The sequence below is a fragment of the Ruditapes philippinarum genome, unplaced genomic scaffold, assembly GCF_026571515.1.
Source record: "Ruditapes philippinarum isolate M1 unplaced genomic scaffold, ASM2657151v2 ctg4995_1_1_1_1, whole genome shotgun sequence".
NCBI lineage: Eukaryota > Metazoa > Mollusca > Bivalvia > Venerida > Veneridae > Ruditapes > Ruditapes philippinarum.
Genome location: NW_026851728.1, coordinates 30083 through 57622, shown reverse-complemented (window position 1 = coordinate 57622; position 27540 = coordinate 30083). Strand labels below are relative to the sequence as shown.

Genomic DNA, 27540 nt, shown 5'->3' with positions numbered 1-27540 from the left:
TTGAACGTAAAATTCTGAGTCGAAAAAGGGGCCATAATTCTGTTCAAAAATGCTTGATACAGGTTACGTTTCCTCCTGTCTCAGGTTGATGGTCATAAATTGTAATTTTAAGCGGCAAAAGTTTTTCAAAGTCCATATGTCAATTTGGAAACGCTGAAAATAATCTGATGTATTACAAAAACTTTAAACTAAATTCTAAGTCTAAAAAAGAGGCATACTTCTGCCAAAAATGGCTTCACATAGAGTTAACCTCCTCCTGTGTACAGGTTTGGGGGTCAATGGTTAGTGAACAAGTATGCAAATTTTCCAAAGCCATATGACAATGGACTTTTGAAAATATTTTGAGGTATTACAAAAATCTTAAAACTTTCGAAAAAAAGGGGCATAATTCTGTCAAAATACTTGATACAGTTATCATCTCCGGTCTACTGGTTGGGGGTTATGATGGTGAACAAGTGTGCAATAGCTTCAAAATCATTAATGTCAAATGGACTTTTAAAATCATTTGAGGTATTAAACAAAAACTTAACTTTTACTTTGTAAAATTGGCAAATTTCAGTATAGTAAATCAACTGTTTTAATAAAAATAATTTCAAACACTAAGCTGGTTAAAATGTATAAGTAATGTATTTACAAAAATAAATTGGTTCGTGCGCCTGAAACCAATTTAATTTTGTAAATCCGTACTAATAAATCTTTAACGACTATTTTAATAATAAAAATACATGTAGTTTTTTATTACTTCAACAATAAAATATTGCAATTCGTCAAGAAACTATGGGTTACAGTCGCATTAATATCCATTTTAGTGTTAAGCTGAAAATCAAAATAACGGAAATTCTGGTTTTCGCTTTTTCATGAATATTCAAAATAAACCATGCGACCTCACTGAAAATTTAATATTGATATCTTCGAAAATTGCCGGTCACGTTGGAAATTTAAAGGAACCTGCAACAGTTTTTTTAAATGTCTAACATTTCCCTTTTTGATATTCACTCTTAATCATATTACTTTCAATTATTGTCTATTTACCAAGAAAAAGAGCAACATTTCCAATCTAACTTTCACCTACCCCTTACTATTATAGGTTTCCAAGCATAAGTTTTTTTAGCCTTTTAAAATGTCCGGGGAATTTTGCAAATGGAAAACTCCCTCACTTCACAAATCTTGCAGTGGTCTCCAACTGGAAAATTAATGGACACAAACGTGTTTATTATCGTTAGATTTAAAGCAGATAATCGTAATAATGGATACCTTGTGCCATCAATTCATAAAAATGCTAGGAATATAATGATATTGATAAAACAATTTAAGGAAGCAATAATGTTTAATTCAAAAGGTTGCACGCTCTGTGTTATTTCTTATCTTTGGGCAAATCTAATCTGTATGTATTTTCCTCTATAAGTTTTTTTGATAAACTAGTAATTTATCTTGCAGGACACCGGGTTGCAATAAGAAACTAATTGCGACTGCAATTAGATTTTTTTGCTAATATACAGTTTGAACTTGATACATACGGAATTGTGTATGAATAGACTTTCTTCTTGCATCATGAAATCAAATTCATCTTCATTTTTTTATGACAGCCAAACTTTATTCCTGCATATCGCATCTTGCATAATGTTTAAAATTGTTATATTTAAATTCACTTAAAAGATAAAAAAAAATACTAAGTCTCGGTGCAAGAGTGTTACCCTGGACTACGGAGATTGTAAAAAAGGCTGAATAAAATCAAATGATTCTATATTTAGAATTTCCATTTAGGTACTTCTTATAAATGTTTCTCGGGGCCAAAATAAGTCCGGCATGATATATTATCCACTCGACAATCAAATTTATTAGTGTAATGCGCACCTGAAGTCTTCGATAATCGGACATCGCTAAAAATTAGCATTTTTTGTTTACCGCGAATTAAATTATCGGGTGCTTAACCTATAGGTAGATATTGATTATCGATCGTTCGACTGATAGAGTCAAATCCTTACTTTATTTTTTTACAAAGTCTAAAAAACAAATGTTTATTTAAAGGGGGCGTTTTATTCCAATCACAATAATTGAATTTTTACGGAAATAGAATAGCAATTTTCATTGATAAAAATGAATATTCATCCGCGTAATTTGGGAGTGTGACAATTCTATAAGCCAAAGCCAAAGCTACTTTGAATGCGTTGTTATTTGTTTTGGATACTTGTAACACAATAAAAATACTTTTCTTTTACATCGCTAGTTTTTAAGCTGTTTTGAAATATACCTGTTGTTAGGTTTTTGACGGGAAGCGCTGATCCCGAGAATGAATGTCAGCATTGTATTTCCGTATCTGCGATCAGAAAATACAAAAATGCGTTGAAAGTTTTTTTTATTATTAGGGTTCTTAAAACTTTGGCTTTAATTTTGGGCGGTACAGTTAAATGCGTAAGGCGACGTTGCAATACTTTGGATACACGTAGAAAAATGTCCACATTTCAGGCATGGACGTTCCTGTGATAAGGAGCAAATTTTCAGAGCTAAAGGAATAGGCAAATCAAAGACAAAATTATTAATACGATCCTATTTACTCACACACCACGCTTAAATGTCACTTCATAAAAGTCCCAGCATGAATTTCCGACTTTTAAAAATTCTATATATTTTGGGTTTGAAGAGTAAATATATATATATATATATATATATATATATATATATATTATATATATATATATATATATATATATATATATATATATATATATTTGAACGAAATTTAGACGCCAAAGAATCACCGAGTAGTTCTAAAAACAAGTCATTTGACTTGAACAAAGCCTGGAAATTACAATAAAAGGTACTGTGGATATTGTATGATTTAAGCCAAGTCTGTCATTCATTTGACATGTTCTTTAACGTTTCCAGGGGTTAACTGTGGCATTTTATTGTATGATATTCACGATCTAAACTGACCACGCGTGCATAGGTCAAGGTAGGGAAACCACAATTTTTATTCTTTTATATGGAAAACAGTATTGTTTTTTTTGACTGCCTATTGTATTCATTTTGAGGAAATTTACAAATACTGAATGACAAAAATCAAAACGAAGAAATGAAAATTTTTGCCTGTTTCTCCTTTAATATTGGAGAAAAAATGATAAAACTTCTACAGATTCTTTACCTGCGTTTTTTTTTTGGTTATCATTGAGTCCCATGTCATAGTAGACTATTTTGATATTTTTGTATTTTTGGGCAACAATATCTCATAGACAGATTTTATCAACCCTTGCGAGATACGATAAAATCCGCTACTTGCCGCAGTCCGCAACGACTGGAATGTTTTCAGACATGGTCTTTGGTTCTGACCGATTTTTCGGCAATGATTATACATGTATTTGTCAGCCAGTCCACGTGGGTTATCGAAGCAAATATGTTCCAGATTTTTTCTTGAACGAGTCTTTCAAACCATAAGGTCGCATAAAACCCTTGGTACTTTTGTTCTGAAATGATGAGGATAAATATGAAACCACATATTTGAAAATTTGTGCTATATTTATAAAACTATCTTGATAAAGAAATAAGTATATAACGCGGTGACTTCCGATAATTGTAATGAATAATTTTAACCGTGATACGCTTATATTTTGAAATAGACTTGTCCATCTGTAATAAAAAAAAGATTTATATTTATTGACTGAATGAATGAATGAATTTATTTTATATATTTTATATAGTATTAATTAGTTTTACTCATTCATTAATAAATAAATAAATAATTGGACCGGACCTTTTTCATTTTTTAAAAGGTGGAAGCCGAATTTTATCATGTTGAAAAACTTTTACTGTTAAATTTCCGATCCGATATATAAAACAAAAAAGATATGGATGAATTTCTCCCTTTATGTTTCTCTCCGATTACGCTCTAAGGGGGGTGTTTCTCAATTACGCTGTAATGGGAGATTTCTCCCCATTTTAATTTTTGGGAGATTTCCGCACCATTTTTTATTTTTTGGGAGATTTCTCCAATTTACTAAATGGGGTTAGTTCAGCCAATAGGAGAATTGCAAAATTCTTTAAATATATTCCTAATATACTTATAAGTATATAATAAGTATTATATAAATTCAACATATGTAAAAATGTTTTAGAAAAAAATTTCTCCCACGGTTTTATTCTCACACTTTAACAAAATGGGGTTTTAAGCCCCACTGAAAGTCAGTGGGACACGTAAACCCCCATGGGAGAATTAAAAAAACCCATGGGAGGCCACACTTTTTGAACGCTCACCCTGCGTTTAATTATTGCGCTATCTTGTATAAACGGCCAATAATCGTCTACTTTTAATCCAAATTACTGTTTGATTTTAACTTTTTTCGTATTGAAAATATATTAAAAAAGGGTAGTTGAGTTTGCGAAAATTCCGAATTTGCAAACTTATTCGGAGGCTGTTTATGTGATAAAGACCAAAAGCCATTTTCGGAGTAAATTAAAAAAAAAACACACACAAAAAAAAAACCGCAACAAAACATGTATTTTATGACTGAACTGCAAACAGTGCAGACTATGACCGAATAATATTTTAGTTTACATTGGTATAATTAATTGCCACTTGCAGAAAAGAGCAATTTTAAATAACTTTCTTTATACTACTGTATAAAAATTAAACGTCATTTACGTAATCCTACATACTCTTGGTGACGGCTTGTGTTGTTAAAGGAAGCACGTGACGATGTGTACTGTTTCCGCTTCCGGAAACCTTTAGCTGTCCATATATTGAATTGTCATGGACTCCACTATTTACTGTAACTAATGAAGAAGAAAAAGACAAATAAAGTAATTTGTAATTCAAATACATTCAAATACTTTTAAGACAGGCAATTGTGACCAAAGGGCGTCTTAAGGGTTAAGGTGGCCTAGCAATAAGGTGCCTTTTTCTCAATTTAGAAGTAAATGAATGAGTAATATTCAAATAAATTTAATACCAAAGTGCGTCTTAAGGTCTTAATGGTAGCTCTAGGTGGCCTAGTGAATAAGGTGCCTTTCTCTCAATTATGTGACCCTTGGTTAGAGCTTTACTTTTAAAAGCTAGTGAGCTTCAGGCAAGTAAACCAGGGTGGTAATTATTCCTGCATATATCTTATGAGAATTCAACGAAAACGTGAATAACAAAATAAAAAGAAACCAAACAGCAGTTACAACAAAATAAATCATAGCAATTATTATATTAACTAAAATACAAGTAATCATGCATGTTAAAAGGCCGTACACAAAAAACTACGAATGAAAGAACAAAAGCAAAGGAAAGAAGGAAAGAAAGAAAGAAATAAAGTAAGAAAGAAAAAAATGAAAGAAAGAAAGATATTTTTAGAAATCATAACATTTCTTATATTAACTAAAATACAAGTTCATTTGTAATCATGCATGTTAAAGGGCCGTTCACAAAAAATACGATGAAAGAACAAAGGTCGAGGCAAACAAAAGCAAAGAAAGGAAAGAAAGACAGAAAAAAGAAAAAAAGAAAGTAAAGAAAGAAGAAAGAAAGAAAGAAAGAAAGAAAGAAAGAAAGAAAGAAAGAAAGAAAGAAAGAAAGAAAGAAAGAAAGAAAAAATGAAAGTAAGTATGAAAGAAATGAAAGAAAGAAAGAAAGAAAGAAAGAAAGAAAGAAAGAAAGAAAGAAAGAAAGAAAGAAAGAAAGAAAGAAAGAAAGAAAAGAAGATATTTTTAGAAATATTTTTTTTAAAGAAAGAAAGAAAAATGAATGAAAGAAAGAAAGAAAGGGTACGTGTTAATAAACACACCTTCAAAAACATACAACCTTAAAAGGCTCAATCTATTTTGATTAACAACTTCAAAAACACTTACATTTCCATAAGAATGTGTACACTATGAATGTAGTTGTTACAACCAGGAGAATACTGTATCGCTGTTGTTCTGTAAATAAAGGGACACAACCTTGTAAAGTCATAATTGAATATTAGTTATAATAAAGGGAGATAACCTCGTAAACTCATAATTTAATAATACGACCAGGACAATATTTTTCTTGTTCTTGATTTTTAAGTTTATAAGAAAGGCAGGTAATCTCGTTAGTTTATGATTAAATATATTCAGGCAAGACATTGAATCGATACCGATGATGTTCTTAACAAAGGGTGATAACCTTGTAATCGAATAATTTCATATTTACAGTATATAACACCAAATGGTTTGCCATGGTTTGCTTTCAAATTTCGTCAATATTCCTGCATTTTCATGTTTGGTTTGGAATGCGTCACTTCCAATGCAAAAAAGGGTTTGACGCCCTTTATGTATTTAAATATAACTCTGATTTAAAAAATTTCTCTATCTTAATGATTGAATAACAATGTTTTTTTTATAATTGAAAGCATATTGCACTGTGGCAGACACAGTGGTCAAACGATAGTATTATAGGAGGCAAGGACATAAATCAGGTAGACAGACGTTTCACTATTGAGACGGCTCCCAAATGGGAGTGAACTGTTTTGTTGACGTATACTCCCTTTTTATACCAAAACTATTCTGATGCTTATTATTATTATTGTGTATACTTATGAATGTTATAAAGGCTACCTTAAGGTTTCAGACACTAATGTTTAGAAAATCAAACCTACTCATTAACCACTTGAATTTCCTCAAAGACATTTTCTCTTATACTTCTCTGCCTATTTGCATATGTTAGACATGCACAACTTTTACGTTCGCAACACTGGATCTGGAATAGAATATGTTTTGCAATTTTATTCAAAGTTTATGTTGAGATATGATATTTATGCTGTCTTTTATACAAACTATCAAATTATCAAATTTTATTAGCGTATCCAGTTATAATTAAGCTTCAAACTGCATTTAGAAGACGACATTTAGTGGGCGACATTTAGCAGATGACATTTAGCAGAAGACATTAAGTAGACGACATTTAGAAGACGACATTTTAAAGACGACATTTAGTAGAAGACATTTAGCAGACGACACTAAGAAGACACGGCATTTGGTAGTCGACATTTAGTAGACGATATTTACTAGACGAAATTTATCAAACGACATTTAGTAGATGACATTTAGCAGAAGACATTTAGCAGACGACACTTAGAAGACACGGCATTTGGTAGTCGACATTTAGAAGACAGCATTTAGTAGACGACATTTAGCAGACGACATTTAGAAGAAGACATTTAAGACATTAAGTAAAAGACATTTAGCAGACGACATTTAGGAGAAAACATTTAGCAGACAACATTAAGTAGATGACATTTAGAAGACGACACTTAGAAGACACGACATTTGGTAGTCGACATTTAGAAGACAGCATTTAGTAGACGACATTTAGTAGATGACATTTAGTAGAAGACATTTAGTAGAAGACATTTAGCAGACAACACTTAGAAGACACGGCATTTGGTAGTCGACATTTAGAAGACAGCATTTAGTAGACGACATTTAGTAGATGACATTTAGTAGGCGACATTTAGCAGACGACATTTAGTAGACGACATTTAGTAGATGACATTTAATAGAAGACATTTAGCAGACGACATTTAGCAGACGACATTTAGCAGAAGACATTTCAGACATTAAGTAAAAGACATTTAGCAGACGACATTTAGGAGAAAACATTTAGCAGACGACATTAAGTAGATGACATTTAGAAGACGACCTTTAGCAGACGACATTTAGTAGTCGACATTTAGTAGATGACATTTAGTTGACGACATTTAGCAGACGGAATTTTGTATACGACATTTATTACCGGACACTTTTCATAGAAAATGGAGGTTGACAAATCAAAGAAATTCATTACGAATTGTGACTTGAACAACGTTAACCTAAGTGATAAACGTCGTAAGTTATGATTGAGTAAGGAAAACACATGAAATTGTGTTAAGAAATAATATATCCCCAACAGTGATCTTATCGCTTAAATAAAATCACTATATGGAGTTTCGATGCGAGGAATCATAGGCTTACCAAATAGCGTAACTTTAGTGATTCAATGCTGCGCACCATAACGACACAGTTTTATAGTGAATTATTGAGCGATAAAATAACTCATACTACTTCGATTCTACCAAGACATCAGTAATTAAATGCTGCCGTACCTGTATCAACCTAAATTGTACGGAGCCCAAAAGGTGACATTTTCGACACTTTTTTCCCGGCATTTAAAGTTACATTTAATAAATATGTACAAATATTTTTGCCGTCGCCTAAAAACCAAGCATTCTACAGATTCATAAACCTTTTTAACAGTCTTGTTGTAAATCTCAACAAATTGTGTTCATAAATTAGGATTTTAAACGGAAAACCCCACGGTAACACTTAAGTTCGTATACGAATTTTAACATGCAAATAAAGATTATAATCAGCTTGTCTATGCGCTACGTCACAATGTTAAAGCTGCTATCCGGAACACAACAAATATGAGATTTTCTTGTGCAAACACATGTTAACCGTTTAACTTCACGGTGCACTAGGCCTTAGGTTCAGTAAAAAGTAATCATCTCATAAAAAAGATTAAATTTGTATGAAAACATCCATTACAATGCGGAAATATACCGTTAAATTAGGACTGCTACTTATAGTCATGTTTGTTGACTTAATATTAATGTACGGATTATCTGAAGGCGGAGTTTCTCGTGCAAAAAGATATTGTACCTCCGATTTCGCCACAATGAGGTTGTCCATTTTTTATGCTTATAAAACTCATTTTGGTTGTCTGGACACCAAAATAAGATCTGGAGTCGATATAAAACCCAATTTATTAATGAAATGTCGCTATTTCTGCTTTTATGAATTTATTAAATGTAACTTTAATTCGTTTTACGTAATATTAATTCGTAATTACTTCATTATTACGAAATATGAATTCGTTTTTGCGAAATACTAATTCGTTTTTACGAAATATTAATTCGTTTGTACGAAATAACAATTCGATTATAAGAAATAATAATTCGTTTTTACGAAATATTTATTTGTTTTTAAGCTCATTGTACCTTTGGCAAAAAAAACCCCTACTAATCTCACAAAGGGGTCATTTACAAGCCTGGATCAACCTTGTGATTATTAGCCGAATGATTCTCAAGTTATTATATTCAAGTGAACAGGATTTTTGAGTGAGAAGTCATTCTCTATCCAAAATATTCTCTTTTTCCCCAGTGTCAAATACATGTTCCTATCAGCAATGTTTTAATTTTTGAGGCAAAAAATCTTTTCTGACATGTTTCTCTAAAAAAGAAATTTGCTATAGTATTACTTTCCTTTATCATATACATCAGTAAACCAAAGGGGCGGGGAGAGGGCTCCAGATTTTCACTATTAAGGTATATTTCCTTGTTTTGACATCGTGCGATCATAAAAAACATAATATTTTATTTCAAAACTCAATAATATCGGCAAAACGAAGCAGAAAAAAAATGTGTGCGTGTTTGGATTTGAAGCACAGGACCCCCAATTTAACAAAATTGTCCTAGAGCGTGTACTATCACGGCTAGGGCGGCAACGCTATTGACAGGCGATTATTTTAATTTCCATGCCTAATATTTAGTCAGGAGCTTAGTTTTAAGGCTTTCTTAATATATATAACCGAAACTCTTTGAAACCCTCGAAAAAATTAATTTGTTGTTACGAATTATTATTTCGTTTTTACTTTTTTCCAGGAATAAAATTCGCTTTTACAAATTAATGTTTCGTAATTACGAAATAATATTTCTTAATATCGAATTATTATTCGTAATTACGAAATATTTATTCGTTTTAAAAGAAATATGAATTTGTTTTTAGGAAATATTAATTCGTTATTACGAAATATTAATTCGTAATTACGAAATATTAATTCGTAATTACGAAATAACATTTTGTTTTTAAGAATTAATATTTCGCTACTACGAAATAATATTTCGTATTTACGAAATAATCTTTCGTTTAAACGAATTAATATTTCGAAATAACGAATTAGTATTTCGTAATTACGAATTAATATTTCGTAAAAACGAATTAATACTACGAATAAATATTTTGTAATTACGAAATACACAAACATGTATTATTTCGTAAAAACGAATTAAGTTCCGGGAAAAAAGTGTGGAAAATGTCACCATAGGGGCTCCGTAAAATTATTGATTTCTTAGTAATTTTTTTCATTTTAACGATTACGTCACTTGAAAGTGTAAATATAGATAGTCAGCACCGTGATTATATTGCATATATGTATTTACCTTCTAAATGTTCAATAAGGAAATGCTAGAATTCCATGTTTCTAAACGACGTACTCTTGTATGAAAATAAGCGCTCTAAGTAATGCCTTTTTGTATGCGTAAGTGGCATGCATGAACATAAATTTGCAGACTTTCTATTAAAATAATTTCCCGCCTTTACACTGCAGTATACCTCTAGACACACAATCTCATAGTAGAAAAATATCGCTGTTTTGCCGATTCTTACTTTTTTCATTCATGAATTTCATTTGTTTACATGATCATGCATGAGCCGATATTAATTTTAAATCATGTACATTATGTACAAAACACATACCGATAAATTATAATAGAATTTTGCACACTGCATAAAAATTTTACACATGTTTCGTGAAACAGCTTGAAATCGTTATTAAATTCTACATATTATAAATATCAATATGTCTTTACGCAACTTTAAAACATATACAATGTATATGAAAAGTTTAATAGTCGAATGATGTAATAAATATATACATGCATATTATGTTAACTTATGCTTTTGTTATGAACAATACACATAACTCTTTGTCATAGGAGACCGTTTTTGATATAAAAAAAAAACTTGTTTTCAGTTCCCTTGAATGGCCACTTAAAATTATATTGAATGTAAAAATGTTTGTGCGAAACGTAGCAAAAACTCAAACAAAGTGTTATTTTCACTTCTATACAAAATACTAATTTACTGTAACTGTACTTATAGCCAACATACAAAGGATATCTCAGTTACTACTACTACTACTGCTACTGCTGCTGCTACTACTTCTAATACTACTACTACTTCTTAGGATAAAATTGCACCAGTAGTTTATGAGGAGTAGTGGGGACAAGTTTTGTGACAGACGGAGAAGTGATCGCAGTAGTAGCGACATAAATTCCTGTAAAGTTAGGATTAAATTGCACCAGTAGTTTATGAGGAGCAGTCGGGACAAGTTTTGTGACAGACGGACAGACAGACAGTGCATAACTAGACTTGGTACTGGCCATTCCTGTAAAGTTTGGATAAAATGCACCAGTAGTTTATGAAGAGTAGTCCGGATAAGCTTTTGTGTATCTGGCAACACACAGAAAAAAAACTCATTTTTATCAAAGGGCCATAACTCAGCCAAAAATCATTCAACCAGAAAACCAGTGCAATTTGCCCAAGGACTTGAGCTAAAAATCAATCCTGTAAAGTTTCATTGAAATTGCATTAGTGGTATAAGAGAAGTAGTCCGGACAAAATTTAAAAATAAAAATTATTAAATGGCCATAACTCTAACAAAAATCATTGAATCGGAAAATGCTGACAATATGCAAAACTAGACTTTGTACTGATCATTCCTGTAAAGTTTGGATGAAATTGCACCAGTAGTTTATGAGGAGTAGTCCGGACAAGTTTTGTGACGGACAGTCAGACAGACGGACAGACAGACGACGGAGAAGTGATCCCTATATGTCGCCACTACTCTGTAGAGGCGACACAAAAACAAAAGATTTGAAATTAAAACGATTCCAAGTTTGAAGCTTAATTGACCTTACAAGTTTTGCTCTTTATGCTTATAAACACGTGCGTAATCGCAAGTCAGGGTAAACATTAAATTGTCAGGGCTGACTGGTACAGTGGTTTCGTTTATATACATCACTGTGAATAATTTACTTTCATTTTGCATCGTTTACTTGGAATTTGTTAAAATAGGCAACAAGAACACTAACTCTATTTATAACACAACAATAATTTGACAAAAGTAGTGAAATCAGTACATTCAGATATAATTAATATTAATACAATTATTCATGTATAATTTATTAGATTTACTCTACGAAACTTAATTAAAAAAGTATTAATAAGAATAAATAAAAAAGGAATGAATGAATAAAAAAACAGAAATTGAATAAAAATATATAAATAAATAGATATTCAAGTGAATAATAGATAAATAAATAAATAGATAAATAAATAAATAAATAAATAAATAAATAAATAAATAAATAAATAAATAAATAATTAAAAAAAATAAATAAATAAATCTTGTTTATTTAGCTTACAGCCATGATTGTTTAGAACATACATTTATAAGAACGAAACAACTCAATTTCCCGTACCTTTTTCGTTTTCCTTCACCAATACTTTATGGGGTGTAGCACTATATTTCTGTACCTTAATTTTCCGTTGTCTTCCAGCAATACTTTGAATATTGCGTGTAACACTATGTTTCTGAATATCATATACATATGTTTACTAATATACTACTTCAAGCCATTTTCAAAACTTGTACAGTTTTGATAATAATCTATCCAATAATGACAATTTGTTATTCATATTATTTCATTTGATGTGTATGCATGCTGCACAGCGCAGCTGTTCTCGTATAACATGTATAGTTTTTCACTTAATACAACAACAACAAAATCATAAAAAAATTGAACGATAATTTCAAAATAATATATACGTGTTATTCTTGTCTTAAGAATGAGTCACATTCATCACAGTAGGAGAACGTTTGATAAATAATAAATACGACGATTTGCGGAATTTAATCTTAACTTTTAGACTTTTTAAACAGGCGGAATATTTACTCTCATTATATACACATTGTCTTATGCCTATTCGCAGGGATACGAAATATATATTTCACCAATTAGCCGTATTAAATCCGGTCACCAAATACATATTTATATGCCTTTTTGTACATACGGTATTCAAACAATGATATTTGTGAATAAGGACTTAATCATTGAACGCAAAAAAATAAACTTAATCCAGAGTTTCGTTTATTGTGAAAGCTATCTTATATATCACAAAAAACACGGCGAAAAAGTGTAATAGAGCCATGTGTAACAAATAATATTACGCATAAAATTAAATGAGAGTGTTATCCGTGAAATAAAGCCCATATCACTCACACTGTGACTGATACAGTTATTTTTTTTCATCTCAATGATGACTGTAATCTTAAGTCACATTAATGTTGTAAGAGATATATATACTTATCTCTCACTCTATATCAAAATACATAAATGATTTAAATGGAAATGATCTGGAAAAAAATGTGATCCCTCGGAAACATTAAATACAGCAGAATTACACGAAAATCATATCTATAGGATAGAATCTTGTTTGATATATACAATGAAAGGTAGATATAGTAAGTAACGAGATGTTAGATATCAAGTTTATTAGTAATTACTTAAAAAAAAGAAGAACAAACAAACTCATTTGAAATTTATAAATTATACAAAATGCCTTAGCCGTTAATAAGGGAGCAAGAGAAATATCTGCAACTTTTAGAACAAAATATATGTATTGCTGTGGAAATGTAATATGTATTACTGTGGATATGTATTACTATGAATTAGAATATGTATTACAGCAGATATGTATTACTGTGGAAATGTAATATGTTTTACTGCGTAAATGTATTACAAAGGTTAATAAATCTCATCGAGTAAAAGGGCAATTATTAAGAACTGTAACTCTGCCTTATTTTGGAGCATTTGTTCTTTTACACTTTGAACATTGTCCGAGACATAACTCTAAAACTACAAGAGGTATCGACAATACACTAAGAAGGTAGATAGATCCAATTGAGCAGAAGTATATAGTGCAATTTAACAGTAATTCTGCCTTGCCTAATTTTGAAGTTACTGCCCTTTTTAATCTCCACATTTTGAATATTGTCTGGAAAATAACTCTGAAACTATATGTAACGTTAGTATCAACAAGAAACTTTGTATGTAGATCCTCCTCTAGATATATCTTATTGAGTGAAAGTGAAATACATAAAACCCTTAACTTTGCTTTGGCTATTTTTTGAGTTATTGTTTCATTTTCACACTCTGAAACTACAATAGATAGTAAGAATCTAGATACTTATCTAATTTCAAAACCTATTCCTTGATCATCAACCGGCTCGACCGGCTCTTGTTTTATGAGGCTGTAGGACAATGTGATACTTGCGAAAAAGACACTAGTGACCTCTACCGTCAACAGTGATTGACTTATTCTTACTTAAGAGTAAAGGACCGAATATCTAAAGTAAAATTACAGACATTGGCCACCGGTGCCGGCGAGACAGTTTTTCCATAGATCTGTAATAGGGGCTGCATATAAATGTTGGCATGTGGGCCAAAAAGATAACTCTACAATCTCCAGAACAACCAGACGAAGCTACGTGGCATGATGTTAGGCCTTAAATTCAAACATTTTATATAGATCTTACTGCAGAAGGCAGCATTTAATTTCAACAACAGTTTACTTTTTATTAAGGTTACTGCTCATTATCACTAAAACGTTCTTACCTGTCAGTTGGACTTTAGATCTACATCATTGTTCATTTGTAAACTTGAATATAACACGTCATACAGTGTGACGTCATAAATATTGATTTTTAAATATTACCTTAGTATGGAAGATAAGATTCGCAATAAAGACAGATATCTTGTCCAAAAATTGCATTTATCAGGGGTTTTTCTTCACAGGTTGGGGAAGCAGCTCAGTCCTTAATTTGGGGAATGGGGGAAATTACACGATATATGGGGGAAAATAACACGATATATTTACAAAAGGGGAAGAAAATTACTTGATGTTAATTCAATTTTTAGGGAAAACTTCATAATTTTAAAGAAATTTTCTTTGGGGAAGCAGGCCTATAACGGTCCCTGCTATATAAAGAAAAAAGTCCTGTTTAAATACACATATATATGACTGTTCTGAATATATAATAGAAATAATGAAAATTAATACAATGAAGAAGAATACGGAAAACGTTTTATTTTAAATGTGTGGGACGAAAATCTGGAGATTTCTTGATTTCTGACATTATATCTACTATGTTTTGCCTTGCTTTTTTGGATAAATAGTCTCAAATGATATATGGACTGACTGCTTCAAGTAGATATATATTTAGATGCTTTCCACATAGCAATTATTGCCTCCAAAGGGATAGTTCCAAATATATCTTATACTTAAAATAAGATAATAACTTATAATTCTATTATCTTCGTGAAAACTAATAAAAAATCGTTTAGGCCTATACACTGGTGCTATAATATTTTTTTAAACAATTATTTTTTGATCAAACTATATCAGCATGATCGACATTAATATTTTGATATATGAACAAATCGGACAGCGTACCAGCGTACTTATGAAAAAAAATCTACAAAACATCAATTTTTCTTCAAAATTATATGTAAGACCATGTATTAACATTGAAAACGCGATTTTGTGTAATTTCAGGTATTTTCATTATTTTTTTTTAATCCATTACCCGATATACACGCCTTTTTACCCCCGCCCCCCATCTGTTGACTCAAATGGTAAGAAAATGCACAATTAAGGCCCCCAACACTTGTTTTGTTTACGGAGTGTTGCTTAAAAAAGTGACCACTTTTTCGGCGCCGTCCCCCATCCAGAGGATGCATCAGAGGATGCCAGAAGGGGGGGGGGGGTAGTCCCCCTCATCGCCAAGAAAATTTTGGACTTGTGAGAGGCTAAAAATGACCTCAGGTCGATCGTAAGGTAACTTGTGACCAACGCTGAAAAGCCTTTGACTTTATCTCAATCCATTAAGAAGTTGCAGTCCTTTGAAATCAATTTGATGGAAAAAAACTACGCAAAACAGTGTTTTTTGGCAATTTAGAGATGTCCCTCCCTTGCCATGGTGAAAGGAAATTTAAGATTGAGCATGTCGTTATGTACAAAGGCAATGGTCCAGTCAACATTTGCGCCAAGTTTGATTAGTATTGAAGCAGTTTTTATATTTATATAGCTCTTTGAACTTGTAACGGGAGACTTTTCAATGAAAAAATACGTTTTTCACAAAATTCTCATGAAGTAATGGGTTAATGATAATTCCATGCCCTACTTTTATCTTCCAATGAGAATGCGTCGATGTGAAAATTGTTGTACATCTATTTTGCATATCCTAAATATCCATAAAATGTCCTCAATAGTTTTTTTATTCATTTAAACGCCGGGTATATCTGGCTAAACACTTGATAAACTCTACGCGTACCGAAGAGAAAAACAAAAGTAAAAGTCTTAATATGACATTTATCAGCCCCAGTATTCAGTTTGCACGATATATATCCTACATGGATTCAGCTTTTATCTTTCAATCTTGACCAAAAATCGTCCATTCTTAATGAAATTTTTAAGACATAGGTATGTATTGACTGCATAAAGAAACAGTGCAGACCATGATGAGACAAAACTAATGTCTGGCTGATCTAATGGTCTGAACTTACCGCATGTCGTACTTGTCCAGCGGGGTAAGGGTTTAACCTTTTACCCCATGAGCATATTGCGAAAAAATGGCCGTTTTCATTGAAAAGCCTCCTGTAACAAGTTCAAACTGCTATGAAACTATGAAAAATGCTTCAATACTAATGAAACTTGGCACAAATGTTGACTACACCATAGCCTCTTTAACAGCATGCTCAATGTAAATTTCCTGTTACCATGGCAACGGGGGGACGTCTCAAAATTGCCAAAAATCACTATTCTGCATTGTTTTTTTCCATCAAAACTGATTTCAAAGTGCGACAACTTATCAATGAATTGAGATAGAGTAAAAGGCTTTTCAGCGTCGGTTACTTGTTACCCTAAGATCGACCTGAGGCCATTTTTAGCCTGTCACATGTCCAAAAGTTTCTTGGCGATGAGGGGCACTCCGCCTTCCTTCAAACCCCCCAAACAGAAGGGGGCACATCCCCCTTCTCGCAACCCCCTGATGATATATTTGGATGGGGGACGGCGCCGAAAAAGTGGTCACTTTTTTTAACAACATTTCTCAAACGGAAAACAGTGTTTGGGACCTCAATAAGGCATTATTTCACTGTTTGAGGTCTCAAAAGGGGGGGGGGGGGCAAAAAGCCGTCGAAACACGCTTATATAAGGGAAAAGGTTAAGCGGCCTTAAGATTTTTATTTTCTGTTGAGGAAAAATCTGTGTTGTTTCAAACTAATTATTTCGGTAATTCTATCTTGGAAAAGTGCATCATATCACTGTTACAGCGCCCAGATAGCTATTTATAGCGCGCAAGTCACGTTCGATTTTAAATATAGAAGATCGCGAAACGAATTTAAACTAATTTACTTATTTAAATATAGAACGGACAGGTAGATTGGAAATTAAAGAGGGTTTTCTATTTTGTTTATGTATTTTATCGTCGTCAAATTTCATTTTTCACCCTTATTCTATTGATTTGACAATTACAATATATGAAACGTTTTACCTAAAAATAACATTATCTAACCAAATAGATAGAAATTTAAATCATTATTATTTTCTTATAAACATTTTGTTTTTTGGTTTAATTTTATATTTTGTAATGTCATTTTAAAATTAAAATCTGAAACTTTTCCTTTTAAACAAATTTTCCTATATGAGTAAATAAGTACCCATGGAAACAGAAATATTTTATCTCATGTATTCTCAGACGAGTTATAACAGAAATACAATACGCCACACCCCTTTCTTAAATTTGAACACGGGAAAAATTACCACAGGGCCATTTCAGTTTCCTTTTAACTTTTGTTTTTTGTTATTCTGTTACCTAGCTGCACTTTTTTTTATCAGACTAGGATAGCGTCGACGACGACAACAGCAGCAACAATAACAATAATTATGAAGATGAAAATGATGATTAAAATAATAGTAATGCGTCTTGACATTATCAACAACAACAACAACAAGAACTACAACAACAAGAACAACAACAACGACGACGACGAAAACAACAACAACAACACTTATAATGGCAATGTTATTTTCATAATTATCATTATTGTTATTATTTTTATCATTTCATAAACAGTTTCTTATCCTTAAATTATTCTTTCACTAAGAAACAACAATATTAACAAAATGTAATATAAATATACTAAACCAGGCAAAATAAGCCATTGCTTTATCTAGATGTAATTTGTTCTGTAAGTAAATTACAATATTTTCTAATCTATTTGTTACGAATACTTACTATATCATGTGTTCACAGTTAATCCGTGTTTCCTTCCATCTATTTAAACTAATGCGTTCCATAATTTTCCTTATTTCATATACTATAATATAAATACAAATGAAATGTAAAGTTAATCTATTCCAGCTACTTTATAGTCTCAATTATTTACAGTTGTTTCTTTTTTCTTCCTCTTTTTTTTTGAGAAGGTAATTTTTTTCTTGTTTTTTTTCTTTTTTTCTTTTCTTTTTTGTGAAAAAATTCAAAATATTAAAAAAAAAACCACAAAACTTTACACTGGACGAAAGTGTGTCTGATTGACAGGTATATTGAGGCTAATGTCCGCACCCCCGGGCAGTACATGATTAAAGGTATTGTGTGATACATACAATTTCATGTTAACTTGACCGTGTGAGATATGATCTATATCATTTTGATCTTTTTAAATATATGTTATCATACGAGGAAAATCGTTTATTATAATAAAAAAATAATTAATTATATAAAAATATATAATAATGATAATAATAAAAATAATAATAATAACAATAATTATAATATAATAATAATAATAATAATAAAAATAATAATAATAATAATAATCATAATTATAATAATAAAAATAATAATAATGATAATTAATAATAATAATAAGATTGCATTAACAGCAGCAGCAGAAGCAACACCAACAACAGCAAAAACAACAACAATTTTATTTTAAAGATTGCGCTATTTACACGTTGATGAATCTTTTGTTCGCAGACGTTGTAACTTTCATTCTTCTATTTCATTTTGCGAACAGGATATCACTGGCGTACATTTGGTTTATAGTTATAAGTATAGTATATTATTAGTACAGTATTATTATATCCGCACTCACTGTCTGTCTAGAACATGCTCGTTGATTGGCTCATTTTTTTCTGGGGTTTATTTATTGCGACCACAGGGAAAATATAACGTCAGAAAGGTTATAATCAAATGCTCGTTCATTGGTAACTTTTTTTCTTGGGTTTATTAATGTAAACGATAGGGAACGCATTTTTTATTTTTTGCCTTTAATACAAAAGAGAAAGAACATCAAAACGCCCCCATTCTCGTACAATCAGATAGTCTCGCGTGTCGATGCTCTTTCGATTACATTTCCCTCTCATATAGCTGTTTTAAATTGTTCTATTTTATCTTTATACATTCAGTTCATTTTGTTCAATTAAAATGTACACGAATAAATACGATATATAACAAAATGCATAAAATATTGGCTTTGTGGTGTGGGCTGTTGTTAATGTTGTTATAACTTGCAGCCAAACTACTTCTTTTATCCACATATATAACATAACATAACATATACCATAACATAACATAACATCAAATAGCACAATATAACACAACTTACATAACAAAACATATAATTTATTCAACATAAAAATTCAACATAAATATTGTATACATACACTTTATAGATATAGAATTCAGATACTGTGTGGTGTGAAGTGTAACTAGTTACAGCAAGTTAGCAAAGACGTACTGTTGACAAGTATAATCAAAGGTTACGACATAGCTAACAGAGTGTGCATAAACAAATACTTGTAAATGCAAGAAACAAAGGAGAAAGAAATTTGTTTACGTTGTATTATATCATTATCAACCAATTCAACGGCAATTATTAATACTTCTAAGATGACATAAATTGGTTATATGTTACTAACATTTGTTGTCGTAGTTATCTCCCTTTTTACCAGTTCTGCATAAGGGAAAAATGTGTTAACTTTATGGATACTAAAAGCCTTATAAATCAAACGTTAAGTCCTTTCTTTAAAAATTGCATTATACAGATTTACTTGCCAGGACTACTAATTGTTTATATTTTGTGCTTGTCATTAATGCTTTCGAATTTCTGCATTAAGGCCATTTAAAAAACTAGGGTTAAAAAAATTTCTACGAAAAATAGTAATTTTTTGGGCATAAAAAGGGGAAATGATTTTTCGATTTTTATAAAATTTTAAATTGGCCCAATGCACATTTTTTTTTCCCTTTTGGGAAATTTAATACCCGTCCCCTTTTTCAGATTGTGTCTGTTTAAGTTTTAAATTTTTGGTTTTTTAAAAAATCATTGGGCTATCTTTTTTTGGATTTTTTTATTTGATAAATTTTCCAGTTTCCCGGGTTTGATAACTCTTTTATCTGCTCTTCTTTGGGGGCAGGGCTTTACATTTTTTTAAAAGGAATTGATAATCGGGTTTTGTTTTAAGTTTTTTAATTTTTATGGTTTTACGATGAAATTGCCATTGGATTCTCCCTTTTTTCCCATAAAGCATCAGAGTTTTTGATTTACGGACAAAAAAGGGATCTTTTTAAAAAATTTTCAATGTACAAATTCTATAGTTTTACAATCATAATAGCCAAACAATTCTGCGCTATAATTTTAAGACGGATCTTACTAATGTATCAAACAGTTACACTTATCTTGAATATTTTTTAAAAATCTAGTTGGTTAAATACTGACATAAGGTTATACATAGAAAAATAATGAATGTGTGGCAAGATGCTTTTATGTCCGATTCCAATGTCTATCTTTAAAGAAATAAACGCCTAAATATTTATAAAGCTTTAAACGACTTCTAACGTTTGACTGTTTTAAAGTGAAGTTTAAGGTTGAGTTGTCTGCCTTGTTCAAATATTATTTTTTTTAGTTTTATTTGTGTTAACTGTTGTTTGGCAGTATGAAATTTAAATAATTTAACATTGACTGAAATCAGGGGGTCGAATGCATAACGGTTCGATAGTTTTTGAAGCAAGGTGAAGTGGTGCGATTTTATGTGTTTGGGTTTTTATATATGTAAATTTTTTATGAGTTTGTAGATAAGGTTTTTAAGTGTGTTGACTATAAATTCTGCTGTCGACCGCCATTAACTGGAAAATATATATCAAACAAAATATATTGTGCAATTATTTTCCATTTGAATATACAATTTGATGATAACATTGCAGTGTGAAATGCACAAGTATAGAGTGATAGGTAAAAATGCTTCAATGATAGGGTAAAATATGTTAGGGAAAAATCAAATACAAGTTAAAATACTGTTTTAGGATTTTATTTATAGTAATTAAAGCACATGTACCACTATCATATAACCTTACGTGTTTTTATGTATAAAATAGCTGCAATAAAGTATTATTAAACTAACAAATAGACACACTTAGTTCGTTATACTTCCTTCTTAGCTAGTGATTATTAAGTAAGCAACGTTTTCCCGATAACGTTGAGTGTATCCCAACAGTAATTAAGTCAAAGTATGGTTTGGCAATATTGACCAGATACATTTGCATATTCAATGACCTTTTGCCGGTAATTATAGGATTCCGAGGTAAACCACACGGATTTGTACGTATAATTCAACGGTAAATGTATAACTTACCAGCAAACCACTTGACTTATAAGCCTCTTGACAAGGAGTAAGACTTTCAGTAAGTTGTAGGTTTGAATCATATGTTGTTGTATGTTTTCTTGTATGATTTATTATTATATTTTTCTAGACTTGATCTTTATGTTCTACACATGCGAGTCACGCATTGTGCGACTATACATATTGAAATTAATATATTCATACAACGTGATCACAACTTCCTCGTTCTTACCACTCGGCCAACAAGCAGTATTTAATTATGTATTTTATATTGTATAATATAATTTGAATAAAGTATCGAGATCTGTACTATTATTAAATTTAAGCGTAAATCATAATAAATTACAAAATTAACGAAAAACATCCCGCAAATAAAACTAGAACTGCCACTGTCATGGCGTGAATACCCCCCGCATACCACTTTGTCAGAATCATCAGTGGCCATTTAGAGCTCAAGGACAAATTCCGTGCCAAATCTGAGGTTTCTAAGCCAGTGCATTGCTAAGTTATGTGTTCTACATGCTTCAAATATGAAAATGTCAAAATCAAAACACTGCGGACAGGAATTCTAAAGCAATTGAGGGGACATTTTTGTCAAGGTCTCTGTGACCTTGACCTTTGACCCGGTGACCTCATAATCAATAGGGGTCACCTTATGGTCATGATCAACCTCCATGCCAAATATTAGGAATGTGGGTCAAAGGAATCTAAAGTTATTGGGCGGACAAGCTTTTTGAAGTCAAGGCCCCTGTGACCTTGACCTTTGACCAAGTGTCTTAAAAATCAATAGGGGTCACATATTAATCATGACTTACCTCCATTGCAAATATGAAGACTGTGGTCAAAGGAATCTAAAGTTATTGGGCGGACAAGCTTTTTGAAGTCAAGGCCCCTGTGACCTTGACCTTTGACATTGTGACCTCAAAATCAATAGGGGTTATCTACTAATCACGACTATAACTTCCATGCCAAAATATGAAGACTGTGGGTCAAAGGAATCTTTAATTTATTGGGCGGACAAGCTTTTTGAAGTCAAAGCCCCTGTGACCTTGACTTTTGACCTGGTGACCTCAAAGTCAATAGGGTCATCCTACTAATTAAATAATAAATTCCATGCCAGATATGAAAGACTTGGGTCAAAGGAATCTTAAGTTATTGGGCGGACAAGCTTTTTGAAGTCCAGGCCCGTCTGACTTTGACCTTTGACCTGGTGACCTCAAAATCAATAGGGATTATCTACTAATCACGACTAACCTCCATGCAAAATATAAAGATTGTGGGTCAAAGGAATCTGAAGTTATTGGGCGAAACAAGATAATACCGACGGACAGCCGGAAAGGCCGGACAGGCCGGGCGGCCGGAGGGACAAGCTAATTCCAGTATAACCCCCTTACAACTTTGTTGTGCGGGGTATAAAAAGTTTTATGTCAATAATGCCAAACAATAGGCATCGTATGATCTGGAAAATGAAAATTAAATATGGTATAACAGAAAGAAAAACAAAATGACGATGCCGATTAATCCTTGTTGGATATCAATCTGTATACGGAAAAAAAAACTCTACATTTACCTGTAGTCATTGTGAAACTTACAATAGTCATTTGCTTGATAAATAAAATGTATTTAATAATCCATGTACATAAACACAAAAAAATTATAAGGATCTCAAATGATAAAAGCGGACACAAACATTGCAGAAAGACAGTATTTTATTATGCTTCAAGTTACAAATTTTAAAGTTTTATATTTTAATAATAATTCTTTTTTTTGTGTACACACGTGATAAACAGCATAAAATCGTCTAGTTTTACATTCATAAGATTAGGACCGGATTTTATTTCATTTTTAACTTGAAGTTTGATAGAGAAAATAATTTTTGTTACATTGGTTACCGTCTAACTTCCTTAATTCAACAAAAACTATAATGTGCAAAACGCAATGTGTTAATCGGCCCTAGAAAATAATTAGAAATAACAATAATAGCGACTAACATAGATATTAAACGGTTAAATGCTAAATTGACTTTCTCTTACCATACGTAAATATTACATAGTATAATACAACAACAACAAAACAAAACAAACAAAAAAGGTCGCCTATTATATGTAACATACTTAATTTTGATGACTTCGTTTTTGGGCATGTTTGGGAAATGCAAACCCTGGGCTGCCCTTTAAACCCCCCAACATCCCTCTGGAGGGAAACTTTAAAAATTATGTAAATTTAAATTGGGGATTAAAATTTTTAAAAATTTCAGGGGTAGAAGGGTTTATTCCACTGTATACAGTATACAAATAAATCATCTAACATTTTATATAATTATCTTTAACAGAGCAAAACAGATGAAGAAAATTCAAATTTGCACATTGTACATCATCTTGTTTAAACTTATACATAAATATATATGTCCACGTGAGATACAATCAGAGAAGACTAATGTTTTAAAGTAATGTTAAAAATTTAAGTAAAAATCAAACAATTTATCATGACCAGATTTGAGTTATCTTTCTACAATTTTAATTATGAATTTCTTAAACAAGAGTGGTTTTGAATGAAAGGGTGAATAAATTTGAAAATTCTTATCATAAAGAAATTTTACGAAAACATCAATACTTTTTTATTTAATCTTTAAAAATTGTGCCAGCTTGAAACAAGTTGAATTTTAAGAAAAGTTTCTGGACCGGTCATTGCTATGCCTTAAAAATTGCTATCAAATTGTTTCCCCCAAAACTTTTGTTTTTATTTTTTTGGTATTTTTCCACAGTTTTTCCAAAAAAAACTCAGTTTGCCATATACAATAAACAATATTTTGTTTCTTAAGCCATTTTGGCAATTGGTATATATAAAGAAAATTAGTATTTGTATGGAGAAGTAAAAAATACTACCTTTGAATAGATTTGCAGCCTTTACAAACACATTACTGCGCATTAAAGCGCTAGTTTCTTTTGGTTTAAGTATTCATTATTAAAAACATTATTTAACAAAAGTTTGACCATTTACAGGAAATAAAAAAATATGGATTAAAAAAGCCGATACTGATTTTACTTCAGTATTTCTTAAATTAACCTAACTGTACATAAGTATTCCGCTGAACGGGAAGGCCATCGGTATCTATCCGACTGCAAATAGCTATCACTATAACGCGCCTTCACATATACCTTTTCATTTACCTCAACCCGAGCAATAGCACTGATGGAACTGCCAAACCGAAGTAAGCTTTTTCAAACCCCGTGGTGACCGCAATTTGCTTCGTCTCCTTGATGATGCTAATGATAATATGCCTGGCTCTTCGTTGGAAAAACATGGGCTTTTAAAATTGGGAAAAACCCCCGGCCCAAACGGGAGCCGGGGAAGGGATACCAGTTGGGGATTATACCCTTGTCCATCTTTTAATTTGATTTTGGGGAAAACACGAGCACTTTCCCAAACCTGGGTAGAAACCCATTGCAAACTTTTGTTGTAGGGCTTTAAAAAAAGAAACCTTTTTTCTGAAAAAAAATTGGGAAAACAGATTTTAAAATTTTGCGCAGGGGTTTTATACAAAAAAGGCCCATGTTTTGCCTCCTTTCAGGTCCTGACCCAAGAAAAATTAAAGCATTTAAAACAAACCGTGCATTATTTTTTACCATTGCAAAAAAAATTTAATCTTTTAATCCATTCCCTAAAATGCTAAAAAAAAGGAAGTTTGGAATAAAAAAAAACATTAAGCATCATTTTCCTGATTTTTTGTTTTAAATTCGCCCATATTTGACGTCCCCAAGGCGTTTAGATTCTTTTTTTTTGTGCTGGGCATATATCGTCAAAAAAGGGCAGATAAAAAGTAAAATTTTTTTTGATGGGGAAGGGGTTTTTTTTAAAAACAAAATATTTAAATCTAAACAAGCTTTAACAGTGCACAGGGGTTAAATTCTTTAAATACAAGTTTGGGATACTTTTAAAAATTAAAATTTTGTAACCTTATCGCTTTATGCAAAATTTAGTTCCCAAAACATTACTTTTAAAAAAGGACCAATTTTTACACAATTGGGTTTTCTCGTTGTTCCAAAGAAATTTTTTCCCGGAAAACGTTCCGGGCGAGGTTTAGTGAAATGATTATCCACGCCCCTTTCCCATTTATCGCATGTCGCGGAACAAAGTTCCCCCATTTACCCCAAGAACTCCAACCCCTCCGTTGCACTTGAAAGAAAGACATGAATATTTTATCGTTTTTCAAAAACCTTAAAGCAAGGGCCCTGTTCAAATATCGCTGTAAAATGTAAACACAAATTAAGCTTTTTATATAATTTTAAAGTGACTATTGATGCAATAGCGGGAGTTTTACTACCCAAAAATATGATTAACGTTCCCCAGCTTTCTTGACACTAACCTTTTGAGTTTGACACCAATTACACACACATGAAGTAGATACATACATTGGGGAAACATTACAATGTGTTTGGTTAAACAAATGTGATCTAACACAAGATTTTATGACGCTACTATGCCTTAATAAAATCAATTTAATTCAGCCGAAATAGATTCAAAAAGGGAATTTGATGATTAAGTCTATTAATAAATTTACATGGATTTGCCAAGGATAATGAAACTTATCAACCTTGCAGTAAATTAATAATAAAATTTCTTGGGGTTTTAATTCGAAAAGTATAAAAAAATATTTTAATTTAAAATAAAATTACCAGGAAAAAAATTTTATGAAGACTCCCAAAAGATTTTTTTTTCCCAATTTGTTTCCTGGGCAGAAAAGGCCACCCTTTTTGGGGGTGTGGGGATTATTACATTTACGCTTCCGAAACAGAAAACCCAAATTTCCCAAAAGTTACACCCCACACGTTTTACCATTTTGTGACCACGCACCCAAAACCCCCAACCCAACTGCGGGATTTATTTTTATTTTTTCATATTTCTCAAAAAATTAATTTTTTTGAAAAATTGGTTTTTGCGCATTTTTACGAAGCTGCTTAAAAAGTTTAAACATAAAAATGTAAATCAACAAAAACCCCAACCAATTTTTGGGACGTCAATATTTAATTTCCCATTTGAGGGATAATGTTATTATGATACTCCCTGAAAATCCCAATGATTTGATTACTAAAACCCCCGGCCCCATACAAGGGAAAAAAACATACCTTAAAATTTTAACATGGGTCGCAAAACGTGGAAAAAATTTTTTGGGGGTTTTCATTTTTTCATTTCCCCTTTAAAAACTGAAAAAATTTGGGTTCAATTTAAAGAAACCCAATTTTCAAAATGTTTTCTATCTTTTGGCACCCCAGGTCTGTAGAAAAAAAAAAACCCAATGTTAAAAGGGGAAAAATTTTTATATGCGAAAGTGATTGAGTACAAAATTTCGGGGGGAGAGGGGGAAATTTCAAATTTGCCCAAATTTTACACCCCATTTCTGAGATATAAATTGTCAGGGAATTTTTTTATTATCACTTTTAAAATTTGAAGGGGAAGGGCAAACGATTTGTCTTTTTCTCTGGAAATTTTAATATTTATGCAATTATTTAAGCTTACTAAGATCAACTAAATTTTATGAACTATAACAGTTTTTTCTAAAGCCTAGTGACTGCATTCTGTATTTTTGTCTGCTTGAGGATATACAAATGAGAATCAATTGTCCTATAAATTAATACAAAACGCAAGTTTCGAAATATAAATAGCCTAATTCAACGCAATTTGAAATTATTAAGGAAGTTACATTTAACGTCAGTTTAACATTTTATAAACAAGTTAGCTTGAAAAACCACATCTAGTCAAATAGGACAATATTTGAGCACTCTGTCGGCCTCAAAAAAAATATTTTACTTAACATAGATGTTTCTCATAATTGAATTGTTCCAGCCGGCCATGCAGAATCATTCATGAAACTGCAAATACTTGTGACCGAGTGGTTAAGGGTATTTTTTTATTTGAAACCACTTTACCTTTTCTTATGGTATGTTTGTTACAAATACCGCCAGGGTTGGGAAAGTCGTTTTT

General features: G+C 31.5%; 1 long non-coding RNA gene across 3 annotated transcripts; it reads right to left on the bottom strand.

The window, feature by feature from the left end:
* Window positions 1-4650: 4650 nt before the first annotated feature.
* On the bottom strand, window positions 4651-23147 carry LOC132738295 (uncharacterized). Of its 3 annotated transcripts, XR_009626853.1 has the most exons (5): window positions 14493-14530; window positions 12297-12408; window positions 6594-6694; window positions 5824-5892; window positions 4651-4767 (listed from the first exon to the last, which is right to left on the bottom strand). It is a non-coding gene; the product is annotated as an uncharacterized LOC132738295 (long non-coding RNA). The 3 variants fall into 3 exon arrangements; XR_009626854.1 differs by lacking the exons at window positions 12297-12408; window positions 14493-14530 and adding an exon at window positions 23129-23147; XR_009626855.1 differs by lacking the exon at window positions 12297-12408.
* Between the last annotated feature and the right edge of the window lie 4393 nt (window positions 23148-27540).